The sequence below is a fragment of the Sapajus apella genome, unplaced genomic scaffold (assembly GCF_009761245.1).
Source record: "Sapajus apella isolate SASKATOON/1434 unplaced genomic scaffold, GSC_monkey_1.0 scaffold91, whole genome shotgun sequence".
Classification (NCBI taxonomy): Eukaryota; Metazoa; Chordata; class Mammalia; order Primates; family Cebidae; genus Sapajus; species Sapajus apella.
This window is the reverse complement of record NW_022437031.1, coordinates 109,294-130,975: the sequence shown is the minus strand read 5'-3', so window position 1 is coordinate 130,975 and position 21,682 is coordinate 109,294. Positions and strand designations below refer to the sequence as shown.

Genomic DNA, 21,682 nt, shown 5'->3' with positions numbered 1-21,682 from the left:
TTTGGGATGGAGTTTCGTTCTTGTTACACAGGCTGCAGTGCAATGGCGTGATCTTTGCTCACTGCAACCTCCGCTTCCTGGGTTCAGGCAATTCTCCTGCCTCAACCTCCTGAGTAGCTGGGATTACAGGCATGCACCACCATGCCCAGCTAATTTTTTGTATTTTTAGTAGAGACGGGTTTTCACCGTGTTGACCCAGATGGTCTTGATCTCTTAACCTCGTGATCCACCTGCCTCGGCCTCCCTAAGTGCTGGGATTACAGGCTTGAGCCACCGCGCCAGGCCTAACTTAGAGAGTTAAACAGATGTGTGAATGTAGCAGTTCAGAAACCCTTTCTTTCTTTTTTTAATTTTTTCTCATTATACTTTTTTAATGGGTCTCAAAATTTTGTGACATATTCTTGGTCATTTCCATTAAAAAGTGCTGACTTTAAAAACTAATAACTTAAAACTGCCACAAGCAAAAATGAAAACCACAGTGGTCCAAAAATCATTCTCCTTTCCTTCTGAAGGTTTTACAATGCATTATTATCATTACCCAGTCTTTTACTACTAAACTTAAATGGCCAATTGAAACAAACAGTTCTGGGACTGTTCTTCCTCCATCACTGATTAAGACTGAGGTAGCAGGTATTAGGGATAATATTCATTTAGCCTTCTAGCTTTCTGGGCAGACTTAGTGACATTGCCAGCTCCAGCAGCCTTCATATCCACTGCTCTGATGATGCCCACAGCAACCGTCTGTCTCATATCACGAACAGCAAAGCGACTGAGAGGGGGATAGTCTGAGAAGCTCTCAACACACATGGGCTTGTCAGGAACCATATCAACATTGGCAGCATCACCAGACTTCAAGAATTTAGGGCCATCTTCCAGCTTTTTACCAGAACGGCGATCAATCTTTTCCTTCAGCTCAGCAAACTTGCAGGCAATGTGAGCCGTGTGGCAATCTAGTTCAGGGGCATAGCCAGCACTGATTTGGCCTGGATGGTTCAGGATAATCACCTGAGCAGTGAAGCCAACTGCTTCCATTGGTGGGTCGTTCTTGCTGTCACCAGCAAAGTTGCCACAATGAACATCCTTGACAGATGCATTCTTGACATTGAAGCCCACATTGTCCCCAGGAAGAGCTTCACTCAAAGCTTCATGGTGCATTTCAACAGATTTCACTTCAGTTGTAACGTTGACTGGAGCAAAGGTGACCACCATACCAGCTTTGAGAACACCAGTCTCCACTCGGCCAACAGGAACAGTACCAATACCACCAATTTTATAGACATCTTGGAGAGGCAGGCGCAAGGGCGTGTCAGTTGGACGAGTTGGTGGTAAGATGCAGTCTAGAGCCTCAAGCAGCGTGGTTCCACTGGCTTTGCCATCTTTACGGGTGACTTTCCAAGCCTTGAACCAAGGCATGTTAGCACTTGGCTGCAGCATGTTGTCACCATTCCAACCAGAAATTAGCACAAATGCTACTGTGTCGGGGTTGTAGCCAATTTTCTTAATGTAAGTGCTGACTTCCTTAACGATTTCCACGTATCTCTTCTGGCTGTAGGGTGGCTCAGTGGAATCCATTTTGTTAACACCAACAATTAGTTGTTTCACACCTAGTGTGTAAGCCAGGAGGGCATGCTCTCTGGTCTGCCCGTTCTTGGAGCTACCAGCTTCAAATTCACCAACACCAGCAGCGACAATCAGGACAGCACAGTCAGCCTGAGATGTCCCTGTAATGATGTTTTTCAGGAAGTCTCTGCGTCCTGGGCATCAATGACAGTCACGTAGTACTTGCTGGTATCGAATTTCCACAAGGGGATATCAATGGGGACACCACGTTCACGCTCGGCTTTCAGTTTATCCAAGATCCAGGCATACCTGAAGGAGCCCTTTTCCATCTCAGCAGCCACCTTTTCAAATTTTTCAATGGTTCTTTTGTCGATGCCACAGTATTTGTAGATTAGATGGCCAGTAGTGGTGGACTTGCCCTAATCTACATGTCCAATGATCACAATGTTGATATGAGTCTTTTCCTTTCCCATTTTGGCTTTTAGGGGTAGTTTTGACGACACCTATGTTCTGGCGGCAAACCCGTTGTGAAAAACCGGAAACCCTTTCTTTGGAGAATCTAGAAAGAGATATTTCAAGCCACATACAGGCACATAAGAACTAGCGTTAAGATCGCGTGTAAACCACAGGACAAACGTCTCTTTGAAAGTGCTCTGCTGTGTCTTCGTTCACCTTAGGAAGTGGCATTTATATTTTGACTCAGGGAGTAAGAAACCCGTTTCTTCTAAAAGCTGCATTTCGATTTTGCTGAGTGAATGGGGTGATACTATGTAATGAAAACTATCTGGCTCTAAAACAAAAGCGCAGCTATCTAAAAGAATGATTATCAAGGTGTATATTCAACTTACAAAGGTAAACAGATGTGTGAATGTAGCAGGTCAGAAACCCTTTCTTTGGAGAATCTAGAAAGAGATATTTCCAGACATATATGGGCACATAAGAATTAGCAGTAAGACCCGGTCTAAACCACAGGAGAAACGTCTCTTTCAAACTGCTCTGCTGTGTGTTTGTTCACCTTAGGAAGTTGCATCTATGTTTACATTCAGCAAGTTAGAAACACGTTTCCTCTAAAAGGTGCCTTTGGATTTTCCTGAGTGAATGGGAGTATAGGGTGTAATGAGAAATATCTGGCTCAAAAATAAAAACGGAGCCATCTAGCAGAATGATTGTCAAGGTGTGTGCTCAACGTACAGAGTTAAACAGATCTGTGAATGTAGCAGTTCAGAAACCCTTTCTTTGGAGATTGTAGAAAGAGACGTTTCCAGCCATATACAGGCACACAGGAATTAGTGGTAAGATCGCATATAAATGACATGAGAAACGTCTCTTTCAAACTGCTCTGCTGTGTGTTCGTTCACCTTAGGAAGTTGCATCTATGTTTAGATTCAGCGAGTTAGAAACACTTTTCTTCTAAAAGCTGCGTTTGGATATTCCTGAGTGAATGGGAGTATAGGGTGTAATGAGAAATATCTGGTTCAAAAACAAATACGGAGCCATCTAGCAGGATGATTGTCAAGCTGTGTGTTCAACTTACAGAGTAAAACAGATGTGTGCATGTAGCAGTTCAGAAACCCTTTCTTTGGAGAATCTAGAAAGAAACATTTCCAGCCACATACAGGCACACAAGAATTAGTGGTAAGATCGCGACTAAACCACAGGAAAAATGTCTCTTTCAAATTGCTCTCCTGTGTGTTCGTTCACCTTACGAAGTTGCTTCTATGTTTAGATTCAGCGAGTTAGAGACACGTTTCCCCAAAAAGCTGCGTTTGGATATTCCTGAGTGAATGGCAGTACAGGGTGTAATGATAAATATCAGGCTCTAAAACAAAAACGGAGCTATCTAGCAGAATGATTGTCAAGGTGTATATTCAACTTATAGAATTAAACCGATGTTTGAATGTAGCAGTTCAGAAACCCGTTCTTTGGAGAATCTAGAAAGAGATAATTCCAGCCATATACAGGCACATAAGAGTTAGCAGAAACATCGCGTCTAAACAACAGAAGAAACGTCTCTTTCAAACTGCTCTGCTATGTGTTCGTTCAGCTTAGGAAGTTGCATCTATGTTTAGATTCAGCGATTTAGAAACACGTTTCTTCTGAAAGATGCGTTTGGATATTCCTGAGTGAATGGGAGTATGGGGTGTAATGAGAGATATCTGGCTCTAAAACAAAAACGGAGCTACCTAGCAGAATGATTGTCAAGGTGTATATTCAACTTACAGAGTTAAACAGATTTGTGAATGTAGCAGTTCATAAACCTTTTCTTTTTAATATTTAGAAAGAGATATTTCCAGCCATATACAGGCACATAATAATTAGTGGTGAGATCGCGTCTAAAGCACAGGACAAACGTCTCTTTAAAACTACTCTGCTGTGTCTTCGTTCACCTTAGGAAGTTGCATCTATGTTTAGATTCAGCGAGTTAGAAACACGTTTCTTCTAAAAGCTGCCTTTGGATATTCCTGAGTGAATGGGAGTATGGGGTGTAATGAGAAATATCTGGCTCTAAAAGAAAAATGGAGCTATACACGAAAATGGTTATCAAGGTGTATATTCACCTTACAGAGTTAAACAGATGTGTGAATGTAGCAATTCAGAAACCCATTCTTTGGAAAATCTAGAAAGTGATATTTCCAGCCATATACAGACCCGTAGGAATTTGTAGTAACATCGCCTCTAAACCACAGGAGAAACATCTGTTTCACACTGCTCTGCTGTGTGTTCGTTCACCTGAGGAAGTTGCATCTATGTTTAGATTCATCGAGTTAGAAACACGTTTCTTCTAAGAGCTGCATTTGGATATTCCTCAGTGAAAAGGATTATAGGGTGTAATGAGAAATATCTGGCTCTAAAACAATAACGGAGCTATCTAGCAGAATGATTGTCAAGGTGTATATTCAACTTATAGAGTTAAACAGATGTGTGAATGGAGCAGTTCAGAAACCCTTTCTTTGGAGGATCTAGAATGAGATATTTCTAACAATATAGAGGCACTTAAGAATTAGTGGTAAGATCGCGACTAAACCACAGGAAAAACGTCTCTTTCAAAGTACTCTACTGTGTGTTCGTTCACCTTAGGAATTTGCATCTATGTTTAGATTCAGCGAGTTAGAAACACGTTTCTCCTAAAAGCTGCGTTTGGATATTCCTGAGTGAATGGGAGTACAGGGTGTAATGAGAAATATCAGTCTCTAAAACAAAAAAGGAGCTATCTAGCAGAATGATTGTCAAGGTGTATATTCAACTTATAGAGTTCAACAGATGTGTGAATGTAGCAGTTCAGAAACCCTTTCTTTGGAGAATCTAGAATGAGATATTTCCAGCCATATACAGGCATATAAAAATTAACGGAAACATCGCGTCTAAACAACAGGAGAAACGTCTCTTTCAAACTGCTCTGCGGTGTGTTCGTTCAGCTTAGGAAGTTGCATCTATGTTTAGATTCAGCGATTTAGAAACACATTTCTTCTAAAAGCCGCGTTTGGATATTCCAGAGTGAATGGGAGTATGGGGTGTAATGAGAAATATCTGGCTGTAAAAAAAAACGGAGCTATCTAGCAGAATGATTGTCAAGGTGTATATTCAACTTACAGAGTTAAACAGACGTGTGAATGTAGCAGTTCAGAAACCCTTTCTCTGGAGAATCTGGAAAGAGATATTTCCAGCCATATGCAGGCACATAAGAATTAGTGGAAAGACCGCATCTAAACCACAGGAGAAACGTCTCTTTCTAACTGCTCTGCTGTGTGTTCATTAACGTTAGGAAGTTGTATCTATGTTTAGATTCAGATAGGTAGAAACACGTTTCTTCTAAAAGCTGCTTTTGGATATTTCTGAGTTAATGCAAGTATAGGATGTAATGAGAAATATATGGCTCTAAAACAAAAATGGAGCTATCTAGCAGACTGATTGTCAAGGTGTATATGCAACGTTAAGAGTTAAAGAGATGTGTGAATGCAGCAATTCAGAAACCCTTTCTTTGGAGAATGTAGAAAGGTGTTTCCACCCATATATAGGCACATGAGCATTAGCGGTAAGATCGTGTCTAAACCACAGGAGAAACGTCTCTTTCAAACTGATCTACTGTGTGTTCCTTCACCATAGGGAGTTGCATCTATGTTTAGATTCAGCCAGTTAGAAACAAGTTTCTTTTAAGAGCTGCGTTTCGATATTCCTGAGTGAATGGGAGTATAGGGTGTAATGAGAAATACCTGGCTCTAAATAAAAAAATGAGCTATCTAGCAGAATGATTGTCAAGATGTGTATTCAGCTTACAGAGTTAAACAGATGTGTGAATGTAGCAGTTCAGAAAACCTGTCTTTCGAGAATCTAGAAAGAGATATTTCCACCCATAAACAGGCACATAAGAATTAGAGGTAAGATCGCGTCTAAACCACCGGAGAAACGTCTCTTTCAAACTGCTCTGCTGTGTGTCCGTTCACCTTAGAACGTTGCAACTATGTTTAGATTCTGAGAGTTAGAAACACGTTTCTTCTAAAAGCTGCTTTTTGATATTCCATAGTGAATGGGAATACAGGGTGTAATGAGAAATATCTGGCTCTAAAACAAAAACGGAGCTATCCAGCAGAATAATTGTCAAGGTGTATGTTTAACTTACAGAGATAAGCAGATGTGTGAATGTAGCAGTTCAGAAACCCTTTCTTTGGAGAATCTGGAAAGAGATATTTCCATCCATATAGAGGCATATAAGCATTAGCGTTAATATCACATCAAAACCACAGGAGAAACGTCTCGTTGAAACTTCTCTGCTGTGTGTTCGTTCACCTTAGGAAGTTGCATCTATGTTTACATATAGCGAGTTAGTAACACGTTTCTTCTAAACGCTGCGTTTGGATATTCCTGAGTGAATGGCAGTATAGGGTGTCATGAGATATATCTGGCTCTAAAACAAAAACGGAGCTCCCCAGCAGAATGATTGTCAAGGTGTATATTCAACTTACAGAGTTAAACAGATGTTTGAATGTAGCAGTTCAGAAACGCTTTCTTTGGAGAATCTAAAAAGGGATATTTCCAGCCATATACAGGCACCTAAGAATTAGCGGTAAGTTCGAGTCTAAACCACAGGAGAAACGCTTCTTTCAAACTGCTCTGCTGTGTGTTCGTTCCCTTAGGAAGTTGAATCCACGGTTAGATTCAGCGAGTTAGAAACAAATTTCTTATAAAAGCTGCATTTGCATATTCCAGAGTGAATGGGAGTATAGGCTCTAATGGGAAATATCTGGCTCTTAAACAAAAAAGGAGCTATCTAGCAGCATGGTTGACCATGCGTACAATCAACTTTCAGAGTTAAACTGATGTGTGTGTGCAGCAGTTCAGAAACGCTTTCTTTGGAGAAACTAGAAACAGACATTTCAAGCCATATACGGCGATATAAGAATTAGCAGTAAGACTGCGTCTAAAACACAGGAGAAACAAATATTTCAAACTGCTCTACTTGTTTTCATTCACCTTAGGAATTTGCATCCATGGTTAGATTCAGCGAGTGAGAAACATATTTCTGCTAAAAGCTGCGTTTGGATATTCCAGAGTGAATGGGACTGTGGGCTGTAATGAGAAATATCTGGCTCTAAAACGAAAATGGAGCTGTCTTGCAGAATGGTTGTCAAGGTGTACAATCAACTATCAGAGTTAAACTGATGTGTGTCCAGCAGTTCAGAAACGCTTTCTTTGGAGAATCTAGAAACAGATATTTCCAGCCGTATACAGGCATATAAGAATTAGCAGTAAGACTACGTGTAAAGCACAGGAGAAACGAATATTTCACATTGCTCTGCTTTGGGTTAATTCACCTTAGGAAGTTGCATCCATGGTTAGATTCAGCGAGTTAGAAACAAGTTTCTTCTAAAAGCTGCGTTTGGATATTCCAGAGTGAATGGGAGTATAGCCTGTAATTAAAAATATCTGGCTCTAAAACAAAAACGGAGCTATCTAGCAGAATGGTGGAGAAGGCGTACAATCAACTCTCAGAGTTAAACTGATGTGTGTGTGTGCATCAGTACAGAAACGCTTTCTTTGCAGAATCGAGAAACACATATTTCCAGCAATACACAGCCAAACAAGAATTAGCAGTAAGACTGCATGTAAAACACAGGAGAAACGTATCTTTCAAACTGTTCTGTTGTGTGTTCATTCACTTAGGAAGTTGCATCTATATTTAGATTCAGCGAGTTAGAAACACGTTTCTTCTAAAAGCCGCCTTTGTATATTCCTGAGTGAATCGGCCTATAAGGTGTACTGAGAAATATCTGGGTCTAAAACAAAAATGGAGCTTTCTAGCAGAATTATTGTCACGGTGTATATTCAACGTACAGAGTTAAACCGATGTGTGAATGTAGCAGTTCAGAAACGCTTTCTTTGGACTATCTAGAAACAGATATTTCCAGCCATATACAGGCACATAAGTATTAACGGTAAGATCGCGTCGAAAACACAGAAGAAACGTCTCTTTCAAACTGCTCTGTTGTGTGTTCGTTCAACTTAGGAAGTTTTATCTATGTTTAGATTCAGCGAGTTAGAAACACGTTTCTTCTAAAGGCTGCGTTTGTATATTCCTGAGTGAATGGGAGTATACACTGTAATGAGAAATATGTGGCTCTAAAACAAAAACAGAGCTTTTAGCAGAGTGATTGACAAGGTGTAGATTCAACTTCCAGAATTAAACAGATGTGTGAATGTAGCAGGTCAGAAACCCTTTCTTTGGAGAATCTAGATAGAGATATTTCCAGCCATATACAGGCACATAAGAATTAGCGGTAAGATGGCGTCTAAACCGCAGGAGAAACGTCTTTTTCAAACTGTTCTGCTGTGCGTTCGCTCACTTTAGGAAGTTTTATCTATGTTTAAATTCAGCGAGTTAGAAACACTTTTCTTCTAAAAGCTGCTTTTTGATATTCCTGAGTGAATGGGAGTATATGGTATAATGAGAAATATCTCGTTCTAAATCGAAAACGGATCTACGTAGCACAATGATTGTCAAGTTGTATATTCAACTTACAGAGTTAAACAGATGTGTGAATGTAGCAGTACAGAAACCCTTTCTTTGGAGAATCTAGAAAGAGATATTTCCAGCCATATACAGGCACGTGAGTATTAACGGTAAGATCGCGACGAAAACACAGAAGAAACGTCTCTTTCAAACTGCTCTGTTGTGTGTTCGTTGACCTTAGAAAGTTGCATGTATGGTTAGATTTAGCGAGTTATCGACACGTTTCTTCTAAAAGCTTCGTTTGGATATTCCTATTAAATGGGAGTATAGTGTGTAATGAGAAATATCTGGCTCTAAAACAAAAACGGAGCTATCTAGCAGAATGATCGTCAATGTGTATATTCAACTAACAGAATAGTTCAGAAACACTTATTTGGAGAATCTAGAAACAGATATTTCCAGTCACATACACGCACATAAGAATTAGCAGTCAGATCTCTTCTCAACCACAGGAGAAACGTCTCTTTCAAACTGCTCTGCTGTGTGTTCGTTCACCTTAGGAATTTGCATCTATGTTTAGATTCAGCGAGTTAGAAACACGTTTCTTCTAAAGGCTGCGTTTGTATATTCCTGAGTGAATGGGAGTATACACTGTAATGAGAAATATGTGGCTCTAAAACAAAAACAGAGCTTTTAGCAGAGTGATTGACAAGGTGTATATTCAACTTACAGAATTAAACAGAGGTGTGAATGTAGCAGGTCAGAAACCCTTTCTTTGGAGAATCTAGATAGAGATATTTCCAGCCATATACAGGCACATAAGAATTAGCGGTAAGATGGCGTCTAAACCACAGGAGAAACGTCTTTTTCAAACTGTTCTGCTGTGCGTTCGCTCACCTTAGGAAGTTGAATCTATGTTTAAATTTGGCGAGTTAGAAACACTTTTCTTCTAAAAGCTGCTTTTGGATATTTCTGAGTGAATGGGAGTATATGGTGTAATGAGAAATATCTTGCTCTAAAACAAAAACGGATCTATTTAGCAGAATGATTGTCAAGGTGTATATTCAACTTACAGAGTTACACAGATGTGTCAATGTAGCAGTACAGAAACCCTTTGTTGGGAGAATCTAGAAAGAGATATTTCCAGCCATATACAGGCACATAAGAATCAGCGGTAAGATCGCGTCTAAACCACAGGAGAAACGTCTCTTTCAAACCTCTCTGCTGTGTGTTCGTTCACCTTAGGAAGTTGCAACTATGTTTACATTCAGCGAGTTAGAAACACGTTTCCTCTAAAAGCTGCCTTTGGATATTCTTGAGTGAATTGGAGTATAGTGTGTAATGAGAAATATATGGCTCTAAAATAACAACCGAGCTATCTAGCATAATGACTGTGAAGGTTTATACTCAACTTACAGAGTTAAACTGATGTGTGAATGTAGCAGTTCAGAAACCATTTCTTTTTGGAATCTAGAAACAGATATTTCCATCCATATGCAGACACACAGGAATTACCGGTAAGATCGCGTTTAAAACATAGGAGAAACGTCTCTTTGAAACTGCTCTGCTGTATGCTTGTTCACCTTAGGAAGTTGCATTTATGTATAGATTCAGCGAGTTAGAAACACGACATTTCTAAAAGATGCGTTTGGATATTCCTGAGTGAATGGGAGTATAGGGTGTAATGAGAAATATTTGGCTCTAAAACAAAAACGGAGCTATCAAGCAGAATGACTGTTAAGGTATATATTCAACGTACAGAGTTAAACAGATGTGTGAATGTAGCAGTTCAGAAACTATTTCTTTGGAAATTCTAAAAACAGACATTTCCAGCCATATACAGACACATAAGAATGAGCGGCAAGATCGCATCTAAACCACAGGAGAAAAGTATCTCTCAAAATGCTCTTGTGTGTGTTGGTTCACCTTAGGAGGTTGCATCTATGTTTAGATTCAGCGAGTTAGAAACACGTCTCTTCTAAAAGCTGCGTTTGGATATTCCTGAGTGAATGGGAATATAATTTATAATGAGGAATATCTGGCTTTTAAACAAAAACGGAGCTATCTGGCAGAATGATTGTCAAGGCGTATATTCAACGTACAGAGTTAAACAGTTGTGTGAATGTAGCAGTACAGAAACTCTTTCTTTGGAGAATCTCGAAACAGATATTTAAATCCATATGCAGGCACAAAAGAATTAGCAGTAAGATCGTGTCTACAACACAGGAGAAAAGTATCTTTCAAACTGCTCTCCTGTGTGTTTGTTCACATTAGAAAGTTCCATGTATGTTTAGATACATCGTGTTAGAAACACGTTTCTCCTAAAAGCTGCGTTTGGATATTCCTGAGTGAATGGCAATATAGGGTGTAATGAGAAATATCTGGCTCTAAAACAAAAACGGAGCTATCTACCAGAACGATTGTCAAGGTGTATATTCAACTTACAGAGTTAAACAGATGTGTGAATGTAGCAGTTCAGAATCCCTTTCTCTGGAGAATCTAGAAAGAGATATTTCCATCCGTATACAGGCACATAAGAATTAGCGGTAAGATCGCGTCTAAACCACAGGAGAAACGTCTTTTTAAAACTGCTCTGCTGCGTTCGTTCACCTTAGGAAGTTGCATGTATGTTTAGATTCACCGAGTTAGAAACAGGTTTTTTCTAAAAGCTGCGTTTGGATATTCCCGAGTGAATGGGAGCATATTGTGTAATGAGAAATATCTGGCATTAATGCAAATACGGAGCTATCTAGCAGAATGATTGTCAAGGTGTATATTCAGCTTACAGAGTTAAACAGATGTTTGAACGTAGCAGCTCAGAAACCCTTTCTTTGGGGAATCTAGAAAGAGATATTTCTAGCCATCTATAGGCACATAATAATTACCGGTAAGTTAGAAAAACGTTTCCTCTAAGAGCTGCGTTTGGATATTCCTGAGTGAATGGTTGTATAGTGTGTAATGAGAAATATCTGGTTCTAAAACAAAAACGGAGCTATCTAGCAGAATGATTGTCAAGGTGTATATTCAACTTACAGAGGTAAACAGAGGTGTGAATGTAGCAGAGCAGAAACCCTTTCTTGGGGAATCTAGAAAGAGATATTTCCAGCCATCTATAGGCACATAATAATTAGCGGTAAGATCGCGTCTAAACCACAGGAGAAACGTCTCTTTCAAACTGCTCTGTTGTGTTTTCGTTCACCTTAGGAAGTTGCATCTATGTTTAGATTCAGCAAGTCGGAAACACGTTTCTTCTAAAATCTCCGTTTGGATATTTCTGAGTAAATGGGAGTATAGACTGTAATGAAAAATATCTGGCTCTAAAACAAAAACGGAGATATCTAGCAGAATGATTGTCAAGGTGTATATTCAACTTACAGAGTTAAACAGATGTGTGAATATAGCAGTTCAGCAACGCTTTCTGTGGAGAATCTAGAAACATATATTTCCAGTCATATACAGGCATACAAGAATTAGCAGTAAGACTGCGTTTAAAACATAGGAGAACCGAATATTTCACACTGCTCTGCTTTGTGTTCGTTGACCTTTGTAAGTTACATCTATGTTTAGATTCAGCGAGTTAGAAACACGTTTCTTCTTAAAGCTGCGTTTGAGTATTCCTGAGTGAATGGGAGGATAAGCTGTAATGAGAAATATTTGTTTTAAAACAAAAATGGAGCTATCTATCAGGATGGTTGTCAGGCTGTACATCAACTTACAGATTTCAACTGATGTGTGTGTGCAGCAGTTCAGGAACCCTTTCTTTGGAGATCCTAGAAACAGATATTTCCAGCAATATTACAGGCATATAAGAATTAGCAATAAGACTGCGTTTTAAATTCAGGAGAAACGTATATTTCAAACTGCTCTACTTTGTGTTCATTCACCTTAGGAAGTTGCATCTGTGTTTAGATTCAGCGAGTTAGAAACACGTTTCTTCTAAAACCTGCGTTTGGATATTCCAGAGTGAATGGAAGGATAGGCGGTAATGAGAAATATCTTGCTCTAAAATAAAAATGGAGCTATCTAGCAGAATGGTTGTCAAGATGTAAAATAGACATACAGAGTTGAACTGATGTGTGTGTGCAGCAGTTCAGAAATCCTTTATTTGGAGAATGTACAAACAGATATTTCCACCCATATACAGGCATATGAGAATCAGCAGTAAGACTGTTTAAAACACAGGAGAAACGTATATTTCAAACTGCTCTGCTTTGTTTTCGTTCACCTTAGGAAGTTGCATCTATGTTTAGATTCAGTAAGTTAGAAACACGTTTCTTCTCAAATCTGCGTTTGGATATTCCAGAGTGAATGGGGGTATAGGCTGTAGTTAGAAATGTCTTGCTCTGAAACAAAAACGGAGCTATCTAGCAGAATGGTTGTGAAACTGTAAAATCAACTCACAGAGTTAAACTGATGTGTGAGAGCAGCAGTTCAGAAACCCTTTCTTCAGATAATCTAGAAACAGATACTTCCAGCCATATACAGGCATATAAGTATTAGTAGTAAGACTGCGTTTAAAACACAGGAGAAACGTATATTTCAAAGTGCTCTGCTTTGCGTTCATTCACCTTAGGAAATTGCATCTATATTTAGATTCAGCGTGTTACAAACACGTTTCTCCTAACAGCTACGTATGGATGTCCCAGACTGACTGGTAGGATAAGCCACAATGAGAAATATCTTGCTCTAAAACAAAAACGGAGCTATCTAGCAGAATTGTTGTCAAGCTTTACAATCAGCTTACAGAGTTAAACTGTTGTGTGTGGGCAGCAGTTCAGAAATTCTTTCTCTGGAGAATCTAGAAACAGATATTTCCAGGCATATGCAATCATATAAGAACAAGCAGTAAGACTGCGTTTAAAACACAGTAGAAAGGTACATTTCAAACTGCTCTGCTTTGTGTCCGTTCAGCTTATGAAGTTGCATCTATGTTTAGATTCAGCGAGTTAGAAACACTTTTCTTCCAAAATCTGCGTTTGGGTAATCCAGAGTGAATGTGAGGATAGGCTGTAATGAGAGATATCTTGTTCTAAAACAAAACGAAGCTATGTAGCAGAATGGTTGTCAAGATGTACAATCAAATTAAAAAGTTCAAATGATGTTTTTGTGCAGCAGTTCAGGAACCCTTTCTTTGGAGTTCCAGAAACAGATATTTCCAGCCATATTGCAGACATATAAGAATTAGCAGTAAGACTCCTTTTAAACACAGGAGAAACGTATATTTCAAACTGCTCTGCCCTCTCTTTGTTCACCTTATGGAGTTGCATCTATGTTTAGATTCAGCAGGTTAGAAACACGTTTGTTCTAAAAGCTGCGTTTGGATATTCCAGAGTAAAGAGGAGGATAGTCCGTAATAAGAAATATCTTGCTCTAAAACAAAAACAGAGCTATCTAGCAGAATGGTTGTCAAGCTGCAGAATCAACATACGGAGTTAAAGTGATGTGTGTTTTCAGCAGTTCAGAAATCCTTTCTTTGGAGAATCTAGAAACAGATATTTCCAGCCACATACAGGCATAAAAAAATAGGAGTAAGACTGCATGTAATACACAGGAGAAACGTATATTTCAAACTGTTCAGCTTTTTGTTTGTTCAGCGTAGAAAGTTGCATCTATGCTTAGATTCAGCGAGTTAGAAACACGTTTCTTCTAAAAGCTGCATTTGGATATTCCAGAATGAAAGGGAGGATAGGCCGTAATGAGAAATATCTTGCTCTAAAACAAAAACAGAGCTATCCAGCAGAATGGTTGTCAAGCTGTACAATCAACTTACAGAGTTCAACTGATGTGTGAGTGCAGCAGTTCAGAAACCCTTTCTTGGGATAATCTAGAAAGAGATATTTCCAGCCGCATACAGGCACATAAGAATTAGCGGTAAGCTCGCATCTAAACCACAGTAGAAACGTCTCTTTCAAAGTGCTCTGCTGTGCGTTCGTTCACCTTAGGAAGTTGCATCTATGTTTAGATTCAGAAAGTTAGAAACACGTTTCTTCTAAAAGCTGCGTTTGGATATTCCAGAGTGAAAGGGAGTATAGGCTATAATGGGAAATATCTGATTCTAATAGAAAAACAGAGCTATCTAGCTGAATGGTTGTCAAGGCGTACAATCAACGTTCAGAGTTAAACTGATGACTGCATACAGCAGTTCAGAAACGCTTTCTTTGTAAAATGTAGAAACAGATATTTCCAGCCATATACAGGCATATAAGAATAACCAGTAAGACTGTGTAAAACACAGGAGAACTGAACATTTCAAAGTGCTCTGCTTTCTTTTCGTTCAACTTAGGAAGTTGCATGCATGGTTTGATTAAGTGAGTGAGAAACACGTTTCTTCCAAAAGCTGCGTTTGCATATTCCAGAGTGAATGGGAGGATTGCCAGTAATGAGAATTATCTTGCTCTAAAAGAAAAACAGATCCATCTGGCAGAATGGCTGTGAAGCTGTACAATCAACTTACAGAGTTATACTGATGTGTGTGTGCAGCAGTTCAGAAATCCTTTGTTTTCAGAATCTAGAAACAGATATTTCCAGCCATATATGGGAATAGAAGAATTAGCAGTAAGACTGCGTTTAAAACACAGGAGAAACGTTTATTTCAAACTACTCTGCTTTGTGTTCATTCACCTTAGGAAGTTGCATCTATATTTAGATTCAGCGAGTTAGAAACACGTTTCTTCTTAAAGCTGAGTTTGGATATTCCACAGTGAATGGGAGTATAGGCTGTAATGAGAAATATCTGGCTCTTAAACAGAAACGGGGCTATCTAGCAGAATGGTTGTCAAGCTGTACATCAACTTATAGAATTCAACTGATGTGTGTGTGCAACAGTTCAGGAACCCTTTCTTTGGAGATCCTAGAAAAAGATATTTCCAGCAATATTACAGGCATATAAGAATTAGCAATAAGACTGTGATTTAAATACAGGAGAAACGTATATTTCAAACTGTTATACTTTTGTTCGTTCACCTTAGGAATTTGCATCTATGTTCAGATTCAGCTAGTTAGAAACACGTTTCTTCTAAAAGCTGCGTTTGGATAACCAAGAGTGAATCGGAGGATAGGCCGTAATGAGAAATATCTTGCTCTAAAACAAAAACGGAGCTATCTAGCAGAATGGTTGTCAAACTGTACAATCAACTTGCAGAATTATACTGATGTGTGTGCAGGAGTTCAGAAATCCTTTATTGCAGAATCTAGAAACAGATATTTCCAGCCATATGCGGGCATATAAGAATTAGCAGTAAGACTGCGTTTAAAGCCCTGAAGAAACGCATATTTCAAACTGCTCTGCTTTGTGTTGGTTCACCTCAGGAATATGCATCTATGTTTAGATTCATCGAGTCAGAAACACGTTTCTTCTAAAAGCTGCGTTTCGATATTCCAGAGTGAATGGGAGGTAATGAGAAATATCTTGCTCTAAAACAAAAATTGAGCTATCTAGCAGAATGATTGTCAAGATGTAAAATAGACTTACAGAGCTGAACTGATGTGTGTGTGCAGCAGTTCAGAAATCCTTTCTTTGGAGAATGTAGAAACAGATATTTCCAGCCATATACAGGCATATGAGAATCAGCAGTAAGACTGCGATTAAAACACAGGAGAAACGTATATTTCAAACTGCTCTGCTTTGTGTTCGTTCACCTTAGGAAATTGCATCAATATTTAGATTCAGCGAGTTACAAACACGTTTCTTCTAAAAGCAGCGTATGGATATTCCAGAGTGACTGGTAGGATAAGCCATAAAGAGAAATGTCTTGCTCTAAAACAAAAACGGATCTATCTAGCAGAATTGTTGCCAAGTTTTACACTCAGCATACAGAGTTAAACTGTTGTGTGTGGGCAGCAGTTCAGAAATCCTTTCTCTGGAGAATCTAGAAACAGATATTTCTAGGCATATGCAGGCATATAAAAATAAGCAGTAAGACTGAGTTTAAAACACAGGAGAAATGTATATTTCAAACTGCTCTGCTTTGTGTTCGTTCACCTTAGGAAGTTGCCTCTATGTTTAGATTCAGCGAGTTAGAAACACGTTTCTTCTAAAACTGCGTTTGGATATTCCAGAACGAATGGGAGGATAGGCCATAATAAGAAATATCTTGTTCTAAAACAAAACGGAGCTATCTAGCAGAATGGTTGTGAAGATGTACAACCAACTTAAAAAATTCAAATGCTGTTTGTGTGCAGCAGCTCAGGGACCCTTTCTTTGGAGATCCTAGAAACAGATATTTCCAGCCATATTACAGACATATAAGAATAAGCAGTAAGACTGCCTTTTAAACAGAATAGAAACGTATATTTCAAACTGCTCTGCTTTCTGTTCGTTCACCTTATGGAGTTACATCTATGTTTAGACTCAGCGAGTTAGAAACACGCTTGTTCTAAAAGCTGCGTTTGGATATGCCAGAGTAAATGAGAGGATAGGCCGTAATAAGAAATATCTTGCTCTAAAACAAATCAGAGCTATCTAGCAGAATGGTTGTCAAGCTGCAGAATCAACTTACGGAGTTAAAGTGATGTGTCTTTTCAGCAGTTCAGAAATCCTTTCTTTGGAGAATCTAGAAACAGATATTTCCAGCCACATACAGGCATATAAAGATTAGGAGTAAGACTGCGTTTAATACACAGGAGAAACGTATATTTCAAACTGCTCAGCTTTTTGTTTGTTCAACTTAGGATGTTGCATCTATGTTTGGATTCAGCGAGTTAGAAACACTTTTCTTCTAAATGCTGCCTTTGGATATTCCAGAGTGAATGGGAGGTTAGGCTGTAATGAGAAATATCTTGCTCTATATCAACAACGGAGCTATCTAGCAGAATGGTTGTCAAGCTGTACAATCAACTTACAGAGGTAAACTGACGTGTGTGTGCACCAATTCAGACATCCTTTCTTTGGAGAATCTAGAAACAGATATTTCCACCATATAGGGGCATGTAAGAATTAGCAGTAAGACTGCGTTTAAGACACAGGAGAAACGTATATTTAAAACTGCAATGCTTTGTGTTCATTCACTTTAGGAAGTTGCATCTATGTTTAGATTCAGCGAGGTAGAAACACGTTTCTTCTAAAAGCTTCGGTTGGATATTCCAGAGTGAATGGGTGGATAAGCTGTTATGAGAAATATCTTACTTTAAAACAAAAACGGAGCTATCTAGCAGAATGGCTGTAAAGCTGCACAATCAACTTACAGAGTTAAACTGATCTGTGTTTTCAACAGTTCAGAAATCCTTTCTTTGGAGAATGTAGAAACACATATTTCCAGCCACATACAGGAACGTAAGAATTAGCAGTAAGGCTGCGATTAAAACACAGGAGAAACGTACATATCAAACTGCTCTGCTTTGTGTTTCTTCAACTTAGGAAGTTGCATGTATGTTTTGATTCAGCGAGTTTGAAACGTTTCTTCTGAAAGCTGCGTTTGGATATTCTAGAGTGAATGGGAGAATAGGCTGTTATGAGAAATATCTTACTCTAAAAGAATAACGGAACTATCTAGCAGAATGCTTGTCAAGCTGTACAATCAACTTACAGAGTTAAACTGATGTGTGTCTGCAGCAGATCAGAAATCCTTTTTTTTTTTTTTGCAGAATCTAGAAACAGATATTTCCAGCCATATACGGAAACTTTAGAATTAGCAGTAAGACTGCGTTTAAAACACAGGAGAAACGTCTATTTCAACCTGCTCTGCTTTGTGTTCATTCAACGTAGGAAGTTGCATGTATGTTTAGATTCAGCGAGTTAGAAACACGTTTCTTCGAAAACCTACGTTTAAATATACCAGAGTGAATGGGTGGATAAGCTGTAATGAGAAATATCTTGCTCTAAAACAAAAACGGAGCTATCTAGCAGAATGGTTGTCAAGCTGCATAATTAAGTTACAGAGTTAAATGGATGTGTGAGTGGAGCGGTTCAGAAACCCTTTCTTTGCAGAATCTAGAAACACATATTTCCAGGCATATACAGGCATATGCGAATAAGCCGTAAGACTGCATTTAAAACACTGGAGAACCGTATATTTCAAACTGCTCTGCTTTGTGTTCGTTCACCTTCTGAAGTTGCATGTATGATTAGATTCAGAGAGTTAGAAACACATTTCTTCTAAAAGTTGCGTTCGGATATTCCAGAGTGACAGGGAGGATAGGCTGTAATGATAAATATCTTGCTCTAAAAGAAAAACGGAGCTATGTAGCAGAATGGTTGTGCGTTTGGATATTCCAGAGTGAATGGGAGGATAGGCCGTAATGAGAAATATCTTGCTGTAAAACTAAAACAGAGTTAACGAGAAGGATCGTTGTCAAGCTGTACAATCAACTTACAGAGGTAAACTGATATATGAATGCAGCAGTTCAGAAACCCCTTCTTTGTAGATTCTAGAAACAGATATTTCCAGCTTTATTCAGGCATATAAGAATTGGCAGTAAGACTGCGTTTAAAACACAGGAGAAATGTATATTTCAAACTGCTCTGCTTTGTGTTCGTTCACCTTAGGAAGTTGCATCTATGGTTACATTCTGCGAGTTAGAAACACGTTTCTTCTAAAACCTACCTTTGGATATTCCAGAGTGACTGAGACTATAGGCTGTAATGAGAAATATCTTGCTCTAAAACAAAAGTAGCAGAATGGTTGTCAAGCTGTAAAATCGACTTACAGAGTTAAACTGATATATGTGCCCAGCAGTTAGAAATCCTTTCTTTGGAGAATCTAGAAACAGATTTTTCCAGCCATATACTGGCATATAAGAATTAGCAGAAAGACTGAGTTTAAAACACAGGAGAAACGTATATTTCAAACTGTTCTGCTTTCTGTTCGTTCACCTTAGGAAGTTGCATCTATGTTTAGATTCAGCGCATTAGAAACACCTTTATTCTAAAAGTTGCGTTTGGATATTCCAGAGTGAATGGGAGGATAGGCTGTAATGAGAAATATCTTGCTCTAAAACAAAAACGGGGCTATCTACCAGAATGGTTGTCAAGCTGTACAATCAACTTACAGAGTTTAACTGACATGTGTGCAACAGTTCAAAAAACCTTTCTTTGTAGATCCTAGAAACAGGTATTTCCAGCCATATTACAGGCATATAAAATTAGCAGTAAGATGGCGTTTAACATACAGGAGAAACGTATATTTCAAACTGCTCTGCTTTGTGTTCGTTCACCTTAGGAAGTTGCATCTATGTTTAGATTCAGCGTGTTTGAAACACGTTTCTTCTAAAAGCCACGTTTGGATATTCCAAAGCGAATGGGAGGATAGGCAGTAATGAGAAATGTCTGACTCCAAAGTTAAAACGAGGTTATCCAGTAGAATGGTTGTGAACGAGTACATTCAACTTAGAGTGTTAAACTGATGTGTGTATGCAGCAGATCAGAAACCCTTTCTTTGGAGCTTCTTGAAACAGATATTTACAGCCATATACAGGCATATAAGAGTTAGCAGTAAGACTGTGTCTCAAACATAGGAGAAACCTATCTGTAAAACTGCTCTGCTGTGTGTTCAACCTCAGACGTTGTATCTATGTAGCTGCGTTTGGATGTTCCAGAGTGCATGGGAGTATAGGCTGTAATGAGAAATATCTGGCTCTGAAACAAAAACTGAACTATCTAGGAGAATGGTTGTCAAGGTGTACATTCAACTTATAGAGTTAAACTGATGTGTCTATGCATCAGTTCAGAAAACTTTTCTTGGAGAAACTGGAAACAGATATTTCCAGCCATATACAGGAATATAGGAATTAGCAGAATGACTGCATCTAAAATACAGGAGAAACGTATCTTTTAAACTGCTCTGCTTTGTGTTCGTTCACCTTAGGAAGTTGCAGCTATGTTTTGATTCAGCGAGTTAGAAACGGGTTTGTTCTAGATGCGTTTGGATATTCCAGAGTGAATAAAAGTATAGGCTGTAATGAGAAATAACTGGCTCTAAAGCAAAAATGGAGCTATCTAGCAGAATGGGTGTCAAGGTGTACATTCAATATACAGAGTTAAACTGATGTGTGTATGCAGCAGTTCAGAAACACTTTCTTTGGGGAATCTAGAAACAGATATTTCCAGCCATATGCATTCATATAAGAATTAGCAGGAAGACTGCGTCTAAAACACAGGAGAAAGTATTTTTCAAACTGCTCTGCTGTGTGTTCGTTCAACTTAGGAAGTTACATCTATGTTTTGGTTCTGCGAGATAGAAACAATTTTCTTCTAAAAGCTGCGTTTAGATATTCCAGAATGCATGGGAGTATAGGCTGTAATGAGAAATATCTGGCTGTAAAATAAAAACCGAGCTATCAAGCAGAAAGCTTGTCAAGGTGTACAATCAACTTACAGAGTTTAACTGATGTGGGTATGCAGCAGTTCAGAAACCCTTTCTTTTCAGAAGCTGGAAAGAGAAGTTTCCAACCATATACATTCATATAAGAATTAGCAGTAAGATGATTCTAAAACAGAAGAGAAACGTATGTTTCAAACTGCTCTGCTGTGTGTTCATTGACCTTAGAAAGTTGCATCTATGTTTAGATTCAGCTAGTTAGAAACACGTTTCTTCTAAAATCTGCATTTGGATATTCCAGAGTCAATGGGAGTATAGGCTGTAATGAGAAATATCTGGCTCTAAAACAAAAATGGAGCTATCTAGCAGAATTGTTGTCAACGTGGACATTCAACTTACAGAGTTAAACAGATGTGTTTATTCAGCAGTTCAGAAACACGCTATTTGGAGAATCTAGAAACAGATATTTCCAGCCATATACAGGCATATAAGAATTGGCAGTAAGACTGCATCTAAAACACAGGAGAAACATATCTTTCAAACTGCCCTGCTGTGTGTTTCTTCAATTTAGGAAGCTGCAGCTATGTTTTGGTTCAGCGAGTTAGAAACATCTTTCTTCTAGAAGCTGCGTTTTGATATTCCAGAGTGCATTGCAGTACAGACTGTAATGAGAATTGTCTGGCTCTAAAAATAACGGAGCTATCTAGCAGAATGATTGTCAAGGTGTACATTCAACTTACAGAGTAAAACTGATGTGTGTATGCAGCAGTACAGAAACACGTTCTTTGGAGAATCCAGAAACAGTTATTGCCAACCATATGCAGCCTTATAAGAATTAGCAGAAAGACTGCCTCTAAAACACAGGAGAAACGTAACTTTCAAACTGCTCTGCCGTGTTTTCGTTCAACTTAGGAAGTTGCAT

At 38.7% G+C, this 21,682-nt stretch overlaps 1 pseudogene across 1 annotated transcript; it reads right to left on the bottom strand.

The window, feature by feature from the left end:
• Positions 1–513: 513 nt before the first annotated feature.
• On the bottom strand, positions 514–2,048 carry LOC116535001 (annotated as a pseudogene). Its single transcript, XR_004261987.1, has one exon. The product of XR_004261987.1 is annotated as an elongation factor 1-alpha 1 pseudogene (transcript).
• Between the last annotated feature and the right edge of the window lie 19,634 nt (positions 2,049–21,682).